Source organism: Rousettus aegyptiacus, unplaced genomic scaffold (genome assembly GCF_014176215.1).
Source record: "Rousettus aegyptiacus isolate mRouAeg1 unplaced genomic scaffold, mRouAeg1.p scaffold_m13_p_4, whole genome shotgun sequence".
Classification (NCBI taxonomy): Eukaryota; Metazoa; Chordata; class Mammalia; order Chiroptera; family Pteropodidae; genus Rousettus; species Rousettus aegyptiacus.
In genome coordinates this window covers 130,037,375-130,053,429 of record NW_023416307.1, presented here as the reverse complement: position 1 = coordinate 130,053,429, position 16,055 = coordinate 130,037,375, and the positions used below count along the sequence as shown (strand labels likewise).

Here is a 16,055-nt window from a genome sequence, read left to right as displayed (position 1 = left end):
TTGTTATTTGTCCAGTGCCGAGAACTTATACACTTTTGGAGGAAGACCAGGGTTTGGTCAGTGAAAGAGGAAGTAAATTTTTCCCTCTGCTTTTGTCTAGGTTCTTAGTATCAAGTAATAAGTTATCCTATCACCTAGGGTATCAATTGTAATGTAGACTCTATTATGATAATTCTAAATTGACATGTTAAGCACAGTTAATTCTACAGGGAATGTCAAAAACAATACTGCTCTTGTTTTTGTAACAAAATCAAGGGTGAACCTCTATAGATTTCACATGGATTTTGTCACATAGAACCTGTTACCACTCAGTGTTTGTATAGCCTTTGGCTTGGAATGTTTTGCATAGTTATATGTGTACTTAATTAATGAGTGGTAAAAATGTGATTTCTTTAGGATTGATGGTGGAATGAAGAATGTTCAATTATGACTTTCTATGTGCTGCTCATGTCTTTTAGGGGTTTGCCATAAAGTGCCAGTTGCCACCTGAATAGTCTTTGGGATTGGAATTGTGAATAAATGAATGGAATAACCAATATCAGTTGGTGAGGTTGCTGTTTTTAGATTGACTCACTTGGGACAACAGGCTTTGCCCACTCCAGGTCAAACAAAAGCAATCAAGTTAGGAAAACTCGAAGTTCATTGTATTTGTATGGTTCTTGCTGAGGCAGATAAAGAGGACCTATCTTTCCTAGGCTGAGTGGCTCCTTATTAACTTTTGCCAAGAAAATAACATGAAAAGAGATTGAGATGCAAATCAGTTGGCCCTTAGAATTTAGCAGTTCAGGTTACGTTGCACCCCCTGTGCAAAACATTTTATCTACAGTCAGCATTCTGGTTGGTATTTTAATTGACTCATTTCTGCTATTGAATTCTAATCCCTGAAATACAGATCACGTCAGCCTGTTTTCAGCCTGATGGAACATTGCCAGGAGTTGTAGGGATTCTCTCTCATTCTTTTTCCATGTATTCCATAGGACTGTAAGTTTGTTGTTGCCTTTTTTTTTTTTTTAATGATAAGCTTGCTTGTTAGAGAAAAGGCTTTATAGATTGAAGAAGCAATGTTATCAATGAATGATTAACTCCACCTTGATGGGAGAGGGGACATTTGAAGGATAAATAAAATTACACACACATACACACACACTCACACACACTCACAAAAGGGAGACAGGCTTTACAGGCAGAAGAAACAGGAAATGAAAAGGAGCGTAGAAGAGTTAGAAAGCAGCAAAATGAGTTCACTTATGCTGATTATATGTCTCCAAAGTTTGCATAATATTATAAAGTCAAATATTATTTGAAAGGCATCAGGTAAGTATTTTGTGGTTCAGAGTCAACTCATGCTATAACAAGGCCCTTCTTCCCCAGTGGAGCATATGTGAAAGTTGAAGGGGTTTTCTTCAAAGATTATCTGGATTCCTGGAGAAATCTACTTTGTCTTAACACATTCATTGCAAGTTTGCCTAGAAATGCAGAGTAGGTAGTTTCCTGCTGGTTAGGAGGAAGGTAGATAGTGTCCTTGAGTAATCCACCCTGATTACTAGATAGCTGATTGTAGGCTGGAGCCCAGCTTGGAAGAGAGCTGGAGGGTGGAGACCTTGGGCACTAGACTCAGTTAGTCTGACTTCAGAGCATGATTTTCACAAGTTCATTGAGATGAAAAGGACTGTTACTTGTAGCATTTTTTTCTCATGAGAGGAATTAAACATTTAGTAAAATTCCTAGATAATGTAAACTGTCTTGCATACATACATACACACACAACAACTCATACATGTCATTAGGCAGCCAATTATTAAGTTATGCCTGGATTAACGTCCACAAACAAAATGTTTTTCAGTGTCTAAAATAGACTTGAGAACAAGAGAGTCAACATAATGTTACTTTATGTGACTCAGCAAAATTGATGTTTTTAATTTGGGGGGGAAAAGCCTGATAAAGAGAGCATCTGGTTATCTTTTCTTTCATAACAAGCCACCTCAAAACTTCGTAGCTTAAAGCAACAATAGTCATTTATTTGCTCATGCATCTGCAATTTGGGCAGGGGTTGGCAGACTCTGCTCCAGTGTCTGGGTTCTGGGCTGGAATAACTCCCAATAGCTGGAGGCAGGGACAGCTGGGACTGGCCCAACATTTTTTTCCCTGAGGGCTTTTTGCATGACAAAGTGGTGCTTCTTAACAGAGCAGCCTCAGGGTAGTAAGACTTCTTACCTGGCATCTCAGGGCTCTGAGGCCAGGGCAAACTCTATAAGGCTTCTTATGAATTAGGCTTAGAAATCCCAGAACAATACTTCAGTCACATTGTATTGGCCAAAGAGGTCACTAAGACCAATCCTGATTCAAGGAGCATCATCACAAACCTTTAAGAACACGACACTGCTGAGAAGACACTGCGTCCTGAGTTAGCAGATTTGGTCTTTGCCTCAGTTCTGTGTACTGGAAATTGTTATGTTACTTAATTGTTAAAATTAAGACTATTATGAGCTTATGAAAATAAGCTTTAATATACTAATATCTATTCAAATCAAAGTTATTTGGATACTTAGAGTTAAGGAGTGATTAGCTTTAGGAAGTTAATAAGCATTTGCTCTACACTCAGGCATTTGTAGTTCTTAAACTATGCCACAGACTATGCTTCGTATTGATACATCTTGCTTTTCCATTCTCTGCATATACTGAACAGTTGATTACACAAAATAACCCTTTTCTCAACCCAAAGAACTGTCTACAGGCCCCTATCTTACTTCAGAGGAGGAAGAGAAAGAGAACTACTGGTATGAATTTGGTTCCCTGACCTATAGAAGTTTTTCCTCAGATCCTTGCAAGGCCCTGAACTAGGGAGCATCACTCCTCAGAAGAGTGTTATAAGATCCTCCTGTCTTCTGTGTGCCATCTCATCCTTATCTCTGCTTTAATCCTGGCCTGGCAATACTGCATGTCCCTCAGTGACCAGGGAACTCAGTGACCTAGGGAGCACACACATTATTTCTCACAGTTTCCCTATACTTTTCCAAAAGGCCTAGATATCATGCTGTGAGCTAATTCTACCAGCAACAACAAAGGAAAGTATTTCATGCTGCGTGCATCCCTTGGGAGAAGAACAGGGTCAGCGTTATACTCTGAAACATCGGATGTCACAGTCTTTTGTCATGGCTCTAAGTTAATTACCAAGTGACAGTTCTTCTCTGCTAAGAACATTAGCAGAGTAACTCTAATTGAGATATCCAGGGTGCAGATACCCACATAGCCAAGGTGCCTGACAAATAGACAAAAGCTAAAGTTTGTCATGAAGAAAACTGTTTCAAATAAATCCTTAAATCATGAGTAATTTGCAAGTACAGCTCTTCCAATAGGACCAAGCTGTCAAGAGCAGAAATCCGAGGAGATAGCCCTACTTTAAATCCCTCTCTTTAAGCCCTGGGTAGACCACCTTGTCTACCCTTCTGTTTTTCACTCTTTCACCTACTGTGTGTCAGGCATTATGCCAAGCACTGGAAATGAAAAAACGTGAGCCCTTGCCTCTAAGAGCGAGATCTCAGGCTAGTGGAAGGAGAGGCTTCACACACAGAACTAGAATACAAATGTGTTCAGTCGTAGTCCCTTATCAGACAGAGCACCTGCTAAGTGTATGGCTCTGTGGAAAATTCTGGGGCTACACAGAGATATGAGGCATAATCTCTGCTCTCAAGAAGCTTATAGTATAATCCAAAAAATAGATACAGCAGATGAAAAGAATACAGTACATTACAGGATTTAGTAAGAAGCCTCAGGTCAAGCCACGTTCTTAAATCCAACATAACAAGTAATGAAGAGGACTTTTGATCTCACTTCTGATTCCTCCATGTACATTTTAATTGGTTCCAAACTTGGAGAGAGGCAATGATTAGTCGCCATAACCAGCACTACAAACAAAGGAGACTGATGAAAATAAGCCTTTTATACTTCATAGTGTTTTCCCATCTAAAATGCCATTTAGTCATCCTGACAACTCTATTGATTGGCATCATTTTTATTGCCATGTTACCATTAAGGAAATGGAAACCCAAAGAAGCCAAGTGTGGTGCCCCAAATCCTATAAGGAACTTGGAGCCAAGTCTTCTTACTCCAAGTCCAATGTCTTTTCCAGAGTCCCACAGACTCCCATGTTTTACCTAAGTAACAGCTCTTTTACAGAGAAAATTGTGTTACCCTCTCAGGACAGTTGTGCTGTCTGTTTGTGTGTTTTTTTTTCTTGAAGTTTTTCAACTTTAGTCAGCAAACTCCTCCAGCCTTTCCCTTGCAATATGCCTCGTCTTGTTTTAGCAGCTTTGGTGGTTGGTCTTGTTGTCCTCCCCACCCCCTGTGTCTGTTTAAAGAAATAAAACAAACAGTAGCAGGATAGAGGTTTTGGCTCCCAAGTCAAATATTGGCTGGGAAATATTTGGGAAAAGAAATGCTGCAACCCATTAAAGTGATGGACCATTCCTTTCATAAGCCGATGAATCTGTAGTTCATTTAGCCTCATTATTTTTTAGTTAGCAAGTTCTGGTTTGCCATCCTTATGGCTATATTTTTAGAAGTCTTAGATTATTATAGCAACTGTGAAAAAGGATGGGAAAAGAAATCTGGCTCCCAATATACATCCTGCTTAATTGTTTCTTGAATTAAATTTGTCTTCATCTAGCCTTCAAAGGATGCTGCACCCTCCCCTGCTGCTGACTAAACACTGCCACACTGGTGTGGTTGCTCATGAGGCCACCAGGTGCCGAAGGATGTGTCAGGGTGCTGGTGGTCTTCCTCCTCATCCAGTCGTTTATTCTTGACACCAGCTGGATGTGGGAGGGCGGAGTCGGAAAAGGCCAAAGAGGAAGCTTGGGTAACTGTGACATCTCCTTCACAGTTCTAAGTGAAACATTAGCAAATTTGTGTTAAGTCTGATATTCTAGTCATGGCACTTAAGCCTCATTCAAGCTGATGTGACAAGAGCAAGAGGCAATAATGAGACAGCCCCACTGTACATTGGAGGACTTTAGAAAGTAAATAAATATGGCAAACTGTTGGGCCACACCAGTGCAGTGAAGGGCGGGGAATCTTAGTCCTTAAACTGCTTCTCTCACACTCTGGTTAATTATGGGAAAGCTTTGAAGGAGTTGTAAAGGAAAAGAGAATACACTGACCATGAGGGATGTAAACTGATGTTGCATTGCCACCTCCTGAGTCCTATAGTAGCTGTCCCTCCTCCACACACCCTCTGCTTTCTCTGAGGGTTCACCTGCTGCCTCCTCCCCAATCCCACCTCCAAGTTCTGCCTTCGTTTTTCCCCAGGCACTCCAGTGTCCTGTGGACATTAGAACACTGCCATAAATTCATCTTGGGATTGCCTGCAGAGCACCTGTCATTGTTTTACCCTAGGGAACTGCATTCTATTTCCTGAAAGTCCTCCGTGCTAAAGGCCAGCCCTCAGCAGACTGGTTACCCAGAGCTGTGACAGGGAAGCCGACTTGGCCTGGAGTCTTTCGATATTGCCTAAGCTCCACACCTGAGCTCTCGTTACCTGGGCAGATGAAGACCAGATAGTTTCACATCCCATTGGACATTCTGAGCTGTCATCAGCAACACTGTCTGTATCTGGTTAGTCTTCTCCAGCTGTTCCACCTGCCTCATCCTAGTTCCGCTTTCACATCTTCACTGGTTCACTGCTGAGGGGCCACTAGTGCCATACTGTCAAGCCCACCTGACATAGCTCCTTTTCCTTCAAGAGAAAAGAATATGCAAGATATGGTCATGGGACCAGTGAAAAAATCTGTTTGGCATCCTATTTTGTTTTCCCAGAAGAAAGATGATATGGTCCAATGAGGGAGTCCAGAAGAGAGTTGATAAAGATGTTTCGAAGAAGCCTAGCATCCCAGAGTAACACAGAATTAAGAAATGTAGTTAAAGGAGTACAAGGAATTAGAAAAGAGGTCATAGTTGAGTCCAGAGTTTTTATGAAGCTATGAGGTGGAAAGGCTGGGAAAGAGATGAGAAAAAAGAAAAATGGGAAACAAATTAGAGTCGAGAGTATGGAGAATTTCTATAACCTACTCTTAATCCTATAACTAGAGATCATAATGCTATAGATAGTTTTAAGTCATATTTTATTTGCTATTCAATACAATTTCCATAATAGAGAAAAAGTCCCCGGAAGCCCAAAATATGGCAGTCTGAATACCCCACCAGTTTGGCAAGTATCTTGCAAAATTCTGTTCTTTAACCCTCGAGACTGGTAAATTTCAGCAGGGAGTAGTGAGTGTATCAAATGCCAAAGATCTCCTAAGAAATTAAAGAGGAACAAGGTAAAAAGCCTGACTAACAAAGTTTGTTAAATTTGCTGAGTCAAAACACTATAGTACAAAGGATCTGCCCATTGTACTGAATTATTTATATTTTTCTTTTTTTCTTTTTTTATTTAAATAATGTGGTCTCCTTTTGTTTTAAGATATGTTTCCTTTCTAGTTATAAAATGGTTTTGAACTTAGTCTTGCTTTTATTTTTTTTTAAATTTTTTTAAGTTTGTTGGGGATAACACTGGTTAATACCATTACATAATTTTCAAGTGTACATTATCATTTGACATCTGTATATTCTATTGAGTGTTTACTACCCAAAGTCCAGTTTCCTTCAGATATCATATATTTGATCCCCTTTACCCATTTCACCCTCCCCCTACCCCCCTATATTGACCCCCCTTTACTCTGTCTACCTCCACCCTCTTCCCCCACTCCCTACCCTCTGATAACCACTAGTCTATAGTCCATGTCCCTGTGTCTCTGTTTGTTTGTCCTGTTCCTTCGTTGCTTTTAGGTTTATATCCCACACGTAAGTGATGTCATGTAATTTTCAACTTTTCCTGTCTGGCTTATTTAACTTAGCATGATTATCTCAAGGTCCATCCATGTTGTTGCAAATGGCATTATTTCATCTCTTCTTATGGCTGAATAATATTTCATTGTATATATGTACCATAGCTTCTTTAGCCAGTCATCTATTGTAGGACACTTTGGTTGCTTTCACATCCTGGCCACTGCGAATAATGCTGCTATGAACGTTGGTGTACAGGTATCTTTATGGATATGAGTTTTCAAGTCTTTGGGGTAAATACCCAGTAGAGAGATTGCTGGATCATATGATAGATCAATTCTTGGTTTTTTGAGGACCCTCCATACTGTTTTCTATAGTGGGTGTACCAATTTGCAGTCCCACCAGCGGTGTATGAAGGGTCCTATTTCTCCACGTCCTCTCCAACATTTGTTATTGCTTGTTCCGTTGATGATAGCTATTCTAACAGGTGTGAGATGGTATCTCATTGTGGGTTTGATTTGCATTTCCCTAATAGCTAGTGATGTTAAGCATCTTTTCATATGTTTGTTGGCCATTTGTATGTTCTCTGGGGAGAAGTGTCTGTTCAGGTCCTCTGCTCATTTTTTGATTAGATCGTTTGCTTTTTTGTTATTGAGTTGTATGAGTTCTTTGTATATTTTGGATATTAGGCCCTTATTGGAGGTGTCGCTTGCAAATATATTTTCCCATTCTGATGGTTGTCTTTTTACGTTGTTGACGATTTCTTTTGCTGAGCAGAAGCTTTTTAGTTTGATGTAGTCCCATTCATTTATTTTTGCTTTTACTTCCCATGCCTTTGAGGTCAAATCAATAAAATCTTCTTTAAGTCCAAGGTCCTTGAGTTTCATTCCTATGTTTTCTTCTATGCATTTTATTGTTTCAGGTCTTATATTCAGGTCCTTAATCCATTTTGAGTTATTTTTGGTGTATGGTGCTAGACAACAGTCTAGTTTCATTCTTTTACAGGTGGCTTTCCTGTTTTCCCAGCACCATTTATTGAAGAGGCTTTCCTTTCTTCACTGTATGTTTTGGCTTTTTTGTCAAAAATTATTTGTCCATATAAATGTGGGTTTACTTCTGGACTCTTGATTCTGCTGTTTTGATTACTGTCATTTTGTAGTATAATTTGAAGTCAGTCAGGCTTTGGCAACTCGAGGTCTTTTGTGCTACCATACAAATCTGATGATTTTTTTGTTCTATTTCTTTAAAAAATGCCAATGGGATTTTGATCTGGATTTCATTAAATCTATATAATGCTTTATGTAATATGGTCATTTTAACTATGTTGATTCTTCCAGTCCAACAATACGGAATATCTTTTCATTTCTTTGTATCTTATTCGATTTCTTTTAATAGGATCTTTTAGTTTTCATTATATAGGTCCTTCACATGTTTCATTAAATTTATTCTTTTTGTTGCAATTATGAAAGGAATTATTTTTCCATTTCTTTTTCTAACACTTTGTTGTTAGAATATAGGAACATTGAATTTGTATCCAGAAACTTTACTGTATTTGCTTATTGTTTCTAGTAATGTTTTTGTGGAGTATTTAGGGTTTTCTATATAGAGAATCATGTCATCCACAAATAGTGATAGTGAATTATTTATATCAGAAAAAAATTAGGAGCAAGGAAGCAGCCAGACCTCAGTGATGAGTTTTCAAATTCATCAGAGATTCCTACAATGGTAACATTACTATTGAGTCTTAGTTGTTCCCATAGCTACTTAGATGCCTCCAGGATAACCCCGATCATCTTTATCCTATAACTGATGATATTTCAGAGGTCTGTATATCTGATTAGGAACCTAGCTACAGGAAGCACCATCATTTTAAATTAACTTCTGTAGTAAATAAAGGAACAAAGAGCTTTTTCATTCTTTGAACAATGTGGTGATGTCAGTGATTATCATATATACAGTAGAAAACTTTTTAAAATAAAATGAAAATTTTAGTTTATGAAAATGTAGTTGGGTGTTTTTCAAGTTTTATTGAGATATAATTGACATATAACATTGTGTAAGTTTAAGGCATATATGTTGGTTTGATACATTTGTATACACAAAAATTGATTTGATACATTTATATATTACAAAGTAATTACTACCATAGAGTTAGCTAACACCTGAATGATGTCCCATAATTACCATTTCAGCTTTCAAGCATATAATATAGAATCATTAATAATCACCATCCTGTACATTAGATCTCCAGAACTTATTCATCTTACAACTGGAAGTTGGTACCCTTCGACCAAAATCTTATTGTTTTTACCCCCTACCCTACCCCTGGTGACCAACATTCTAGCCTCTGTTTCTATGAGTTAAGCTTTTTTTTTAGATTCTCCGTATAAATGATATCATACTTGGAATTTGTCTTTGTCTGACTTAATTCACTTAGCATAATACCCTCAAGTTTCACCCATGTTATTGCAAATAGCAGGATGTTCTTTCGATGGCTGAATAATATTCCTCTGTGTATGCACATATACATATATGTACATATATGTATATATACATACATACACATATATGTGTATGTGTGTGTGTGTGCGTATATTCCACATCACCTTTATGTATTCATCCATTGATGGATGCTTAGGTTGCTTCCATATCTTGACTGTTGTGTATAATGCTGCAATGAATGCGGGAGTGCAGATATCTCTTTGAGATCCTGTTTTAATTTTCTTTGGAGATATACCTAGAAGCAGAATTGCTGGATCATATTTTTAATTTTTTTGAGGAACCACCATACCATTTTTCATAGTGGCTGTACTAATTTATGTTCTTTCCAGCAGTGCCCAAGGGTTCTTCTTCTCCACATTCTCACCAACATTTGTTATCTCTTGTCTTTTCAATGACTGTCATTCTAGCAGGCATGAGATGATATCTCTTTGAGGTGTAGATTTGCATTTTCCCAGTGGTTAGTGATGTTGAGCACCTTTTTATGTACCCATAGGCCTATGTGTCTTCTTTGGAAAAATGCCTCTTCATGTCCTTTGCCCAGTTCTTTTTCTTTTGCCATCAAATCATCTGAGTTCTTTTAATATTTTTGGATATTAACCCCTTATCAATTATTTGCAGATATTTTCTCCCATTTTATAGGTTGCGCTTTCATTTTTTTGATGGTTTCCTCGGCTGTGCAGAAGCTTTTAATTTAATATAGCTTTGCTTGTTTAGTTTTGCTTTTGTTGTCTTTCCTTTTGACATCACAGAGCCTTTTCCCTATGTTTTCTTCTAGGAGTTTTATGGTTTCAGGTCTTATGTTCAAGTCTTTAATCTATTTTGAGTTTATTTTTGTGTATGGTAAGATAGGGGTTATATGTATGTTTTAAATATGCATTTTAAGCTTCAAAAATTATGCTTTTGGGGGGTGTCAGTAGAATAATATCCAATAATCTACACATATAGTACTCTGCCTTAGTTCTGGATAAAACTAGCCTAGATCATAGATTTCTAATGCATTATATTCTCAATATTAACAAGTTTGCTTTTGAAGTTGTCAGGGACAGCATCAATAGTTAATCAAAAGGATTTTGCAGGATATTTGCAAATCATCAAATGCCAAGCATTTCAATCAAATGCGAAGCATTGGGATTTTTGACCCAATTCTTTGGGGGACTTTTACTCTATTATAGAAATTGTACTGAAGAGCAAGTATAGTGATTTAAAACATTATTATGATCTCTAATTGTACAGGTGGGTGACTTTCTAAAATTCTCAGTTCTTTGATTTGTCTGTTTTTCTTCCTTTCTCATCTCTTAAAGCAGAATTCTTTGGCATTGAGCCACTTGCTTAAAGTATCACTGAAACAAGAATCCCTTTGATTTTGTTCATTTGACTTCATTTGAGGTCTCATCTTTGAATTGTGTAGTCCTGCTGGCATGTCTGGTGAGTTGGCGAACTTCCCTAGGATCTCAGTCAGTCCATCGCCATTCTGTAACGCAAATGGGCACCGGATGAGATTAATAGACAAAAAATATGCACTAATTTCATTCATTCAACAAATATTTGAATGTCTACTATATTGCAGGCACTGTGCTAGATTCTGGATATAGCCCTTAAAAAGCAAACAAACAAAATTTTAAAAATCTTAAACCCTTGAGAAAGATAGCTAAAAATTATCTTTTTGCAAAACAAATTTTCATGGATATTGATTAAGCACTTACTATGAAGGCAATGCAGAGAATGTAATGTATAAAGATAGGATTTCTTCTCTTCAAAAAATTTCATACAACAAACCAACAGATACTCATTGTTTTAGTCGGTATAGGTCACCTGCTGTAACAAATACCCTTAAGATCACAATGGCTTACCATAACACAGGTTTGTTTCTCACTCATCCAAAGTTCCTAAGTAGATATTTCTGGCTGGGTCACTTTCCTCCAAGGTATGATCAGAAACCTATCTTTAATGCTAGCTTCCAAGACCATCACAGAAGGGGGATAAGTATGGGATGCTTATTCTCCTCTGCCTGTAAGTAATTCACATGAATTTCTGCTTCTGTCCCATTAGCTAGATCTAGTCATCTGGCCACATCTGGATGCAGGGGGACTGGGAAATGTTGTCTGTGTCCGTGCAGCCCCTTCCCGGAACACATGTGCACTATGGGAGGGGAACATGCATCTCGCATAGTAAACTAGTCATCTCTGTGTTCTTGGCTCTATGCTTAAAGCTCCAGGTGGAAGAATAACTAACAAAACAAGAAAACCTGTCAAGCATTCAATTCTTCTGGCGGCTTATAGTATAGAGTAAAATAAAGTTAACAGGAAGACTTCTCAAAAATAACTAGTTCTAACCACCATTGCTATGGAACTCCTACGGCATTGTTTCACTAATAGGTTTCTATTATGGAGTTTCGTTATCATCACTGCCATTATCACCATATCTGTTGATGTGAGCACCTTTTAAATAAATGAGTGGCTAGAACCACATTAATTTCAAGTTTTGATAGATTCATGGGAGTAAATATTGCTGTTCACAGATTGAGATGGATGAAAGGAAAGTAAAACATAATTCATTTCAGCTCCCTGCTATGGTAGTAATAAAAGAGCTGAAAATGTCTGGGTATGTGGGATGAATGAAAACAGGGCCATTATGTAAGATTATTCAAGTTTTGAACTACACAATGGTAGGGGCACCATTCACATTGTAGGCTGTGTTAATGGTGTCCTCCTAGAATTATGTGGCTATTATCTAGAGGGCTGAATGAAAAATTTTAGCAGTGGAATGGTTAGGAAGACAGTAGCGTTTTAAACACAGTTTATGATGCTGTAAGTGTAGATTCACAATGGGACCCAGCAGATAACTTTCCTTTTAGATTTTTCTAATATAAGTTCTGATCAAGTTTTTCTTTAAATAGAATGTAAGGAGGTGTTTTTCCTGTGCAGGTACTTCATGTTTCTATGGAGAAGTGGAGAGTAAGAATCAGGAGGAAGAGAGCTGGGAGATTAACGAAAGGTTGAGAAACAAAAGATGGAAGGGTCAGGTAGTTATGACATTTTGAGAAATACACAAGTAGATGGAGAGATTCCTCTGGACCTCTGGTCACTCATCTGTAAAATGGGAAGCATAGACTAGAGGGTCTCTGATATCCATTCCTGTGCACAGTGTTCAAAGAAACATAGAATGTAGAGCAACCTAGTACAGAAGTCGCTGTTTTACACACACCAATATATATAAATAGATATAGATAGATAGATAGATCTATAGATAGATCTATCTATCTATCACATAAGACAAGTAGTTCTGTGGCAGAAATGTTTGAGTCAGAAAAGCTGAGTTCTAATACTGCTCTTGCTATCAGTTATTTCACCTTTCTGAGCCTCAGTTTATCCACCTATAAAAAGAACATTAAAAAATAACATCAAGTGTTTTATAAGGTTGTTCCCACTCTTAATATTCTTTGATTTTAAACTTTAAAAATGGATGAATGTTTTTGCCCTAAAACAAAGAAAATGACCCTGATGTCATTAGAGCTCCACATTGGAGTCAGATAGCATGGAGAAAGCTCACCAAAGAAGAAATATAAATAAAGGGCAGTGTGTGATCTTTTCAGTTAGCCCACGACAGGTGTTACTGCTTATTAAATACATGTTAAACTCTTGAACTCTTTAGATATCAGATTTATATAGAAAACTGAAATATATGCCACCTTTCTGATAAACTTTTTGAATTCTAAATCTTGCCTGTAGGAAGATTTGTTTTGCTAGTAGTTAAGCTAATATCACCTGATTTCATTGTTTACCAGGCTTCCCTTGGTTGGGTGATAGTCATCTTCAAAAATGTGTTTTGTATGCTTGAAATTTACTAAAAGAATAGACCTTAAATATTCTCATTACCAAAAAAAAAAAAGGTAACTATGTGAGGTGATGAATAGGTTAATTAGCTTGACTGTGGTAATCATTTCACAGTATATGTATATGAAAGTATGGTGTATCCCTTAGATATATTAAAATCTTCATTAATTACACCTCAGTAAAGCTAGGGAGGAAATGTTCAGAACATTTCTGTGCACATTGGACTGTCGTAGTTATTATGTGTACGGGCATACCTCATTTTATTGTACTTTGCTTAATTGCTCGTCACAGATGTTGCATTTTTTACAAACAGAAGCCAAGATCATCTACTGGCAAAAAGATTATGACTCAATTCATTGCAATAATCACTTTATTACAGTGGTCTGGAACCAAACCTGCAATATCTCTGAGGCGTGCCCGTATTAAAGAAAATAAAGGAAAAAGATAATAAACGTAATGTCACATAGCTTCTCATTAATTCCAATACGTATGGAAAGCAGATATTTGGAAAGGTTTAATTTAAAAAACTAAATTGTAAACCTGACTGCAGCACTGTTGGGGATCCTAAACACATCATCTAAAGGAACACAGTCATAAAAGATATTCATTAAGTGTTGGTTGGTTGAATGAATGTGCCCAGGAAAAATCCACCTGCAACAAAGGCAACCAGTGAACCAACTCAGTCACTGTTATGGCTATTAGTGGAGAAAAATAGTAATAACAATAGTTTCCCTTAAGAATGTCTAACCATAGACCCACTTTCTTGTGCTTTGGATTTTGAATCCATATTACATGTACAGTATGGGTACCTCCAAGAGGAGATATAAATAAAAATAATTCCAGTGGATAGTACCTTCTGGGAGGCAGTCGAAACAAATGCACATTCTCTTAGTAGGAAAGCTTCCTCAACCAAAGGGCCTCAGGATACCTGCAGATTAACTTCAGCCAAATATGAGAGCTCGGTGAAAATTACCAAATACATGAGGAAACAACCTGGGATAGTAGCAGTCAGCAAAGGAGAGAGGAGAGAAAGGAAAGAGAAAAAGGGGAAGAGGAAGAGAGTTATTTAGACTGCCAAGAACTTTAAATATTAGAATTATTAGATAGTGAATATGAACTAATAAATTTAAAATAAAAACAAAAACAATAAATATACTGGATAATAATACTGGCATTCATTCTTGTAATCTATTCATGTTTAATAAATTACCCCAGAACTTAGTGGCATAAAACAAAACAACCATTTGTTACGCTTACGGACTCTGTGGGTCAGGGTGTGAGGGGAATGGTTTGTGTCTGCCACATGTATTCTGGGTCCTCAGCTGGAAGGCTGGAGTGACTCAGTAGCTGGCTGCTGCAATATCTTGAAGGCTCATTCATTCATTTCTGGTAGTTCTTACCAGCTGTGATTGAGACCTTAGCTGGAGTGGGAGTTATCAGTTAGAACATCTAAATGTGGCCTCTCCATGCGGCCTAGCCTTCCCCACAGCATGATGCCTGATTCCCAGGGGCATCTGCAGAGAGAGCAGCCAGGCAAAAGATAATGTCACAAAATGTAAAAATATTTGAAATAAAAAATGGAAATGGCACAGGAGTATCATAATAGACTATTAAAACTGACCAGTTAGTTTTGAAAAAAGAACCGGCTAGAATTTGCAGAATTAAAAAATGTGCTATGAGAATTTTAAACTCAGCGGATGGATTAAATAGCAGATTTAAAAATCTGTTTTAAAAAGGATTAATGTCCTGGAATACAGAGTTTAAGAAATTACCTGGAATGTATCATAGAGAAATAAAAAAATTTTGAGTCATTGAGACATGAATGATAGTATGAAAAAGCCTAACACAGGTGTAATTGGGGAGAGAACAGAGAAAATGAGGGAGAAAAAATATTTGAAGACATGATGGCTCAGAGTATTTTCTAGGTTCTGTGAAAGGTATGAATATTCAGATGCTGGGAGTACTGTGAGTCTGAAGAAAAAAGTAGAAAGAACTCCACACTTAAGTATACAGACAATGAGATTGCAGATGAAGGGAGAGTCTTAAAAGCCAAGAGAAAAGGTTGCTTATAAAGGGATAATGTGTAAGCCGTAAAGTGTGATGTGTAAAGTTGACTTCTCAGCAGCCATTATGGCATACAAGAGACAAGTGAAATATCTTTATGCTGATAGTTGATAACTGTCAACTTAGAATTATGGATCCAAGAATTATGGATCCAATGAAACTATCTTTAAAGCATGAGAGAAAAATAGACATTTGCAGATTTTTTAATAGAGCATTTCACAGATGGAAGCTCATTTTACAGAACTTCTAAAAGATGTGCTTTAAGAAGAAAATTTTTCTCAGAAGGAAGATCTTAAATATAAGAAAGAAAAGACATCAAAAGCAATTGTCAGTAAGCACAATAAATGTCAATGGACTAAACTAAGCAGTTAAGTGCTTCACAACTAGGTTTAAGAGTACTGTACACTTAATGCAAAAGCCAGAAAAGGATAATATGAGAAAATTCTGGGTCAGTCTTACCCTTAAACATAACTGTACAGTCATGGCTTGGCGAGAGGGATGGTGATCATGAAAGCTGCAAAGGACACAGTGTCTGCACCTGTCCCTCCTGCTTTCAGAATGCTGCAAGGACACACCATGCTGCCTTCCGGTTTACTTCTGGGGTACAGGTTCACACTCTGTTGATATCAGCTCATTGAGGTTGTCATGACCTGAGGCTGATACACAGCGCCTGTGTTATATAATAGCACCTCTTTTACGGCCCAAGATGTCACAGTCTGATGAGTAATGAGGTGCTTGTGGGAGTTATCGAAGGATTAACTGTAAACTCTTAGCCAATCCAAGAGTTACAGGAGATGAGGCGCCATCAAAAATAATTTATCAAAGTGATTGGCC

At 37.6% G+C, this 16,055-nt stretch overlaps 1 protein-coding gene across 21 annotated transcripts in view; it reads left to right on the top strand.

Moving 5' to 3' along the window:
• TMEM108 (transmembrane protein 108) overlaps positions 1 to 16,055 on the top strand; it is a 473,125-nt gene that overhangs the window by 342,772 nt on the left and 114,298 nt on the right. The gene's annotated exons all lie outside the window — the stretch shown is intronic.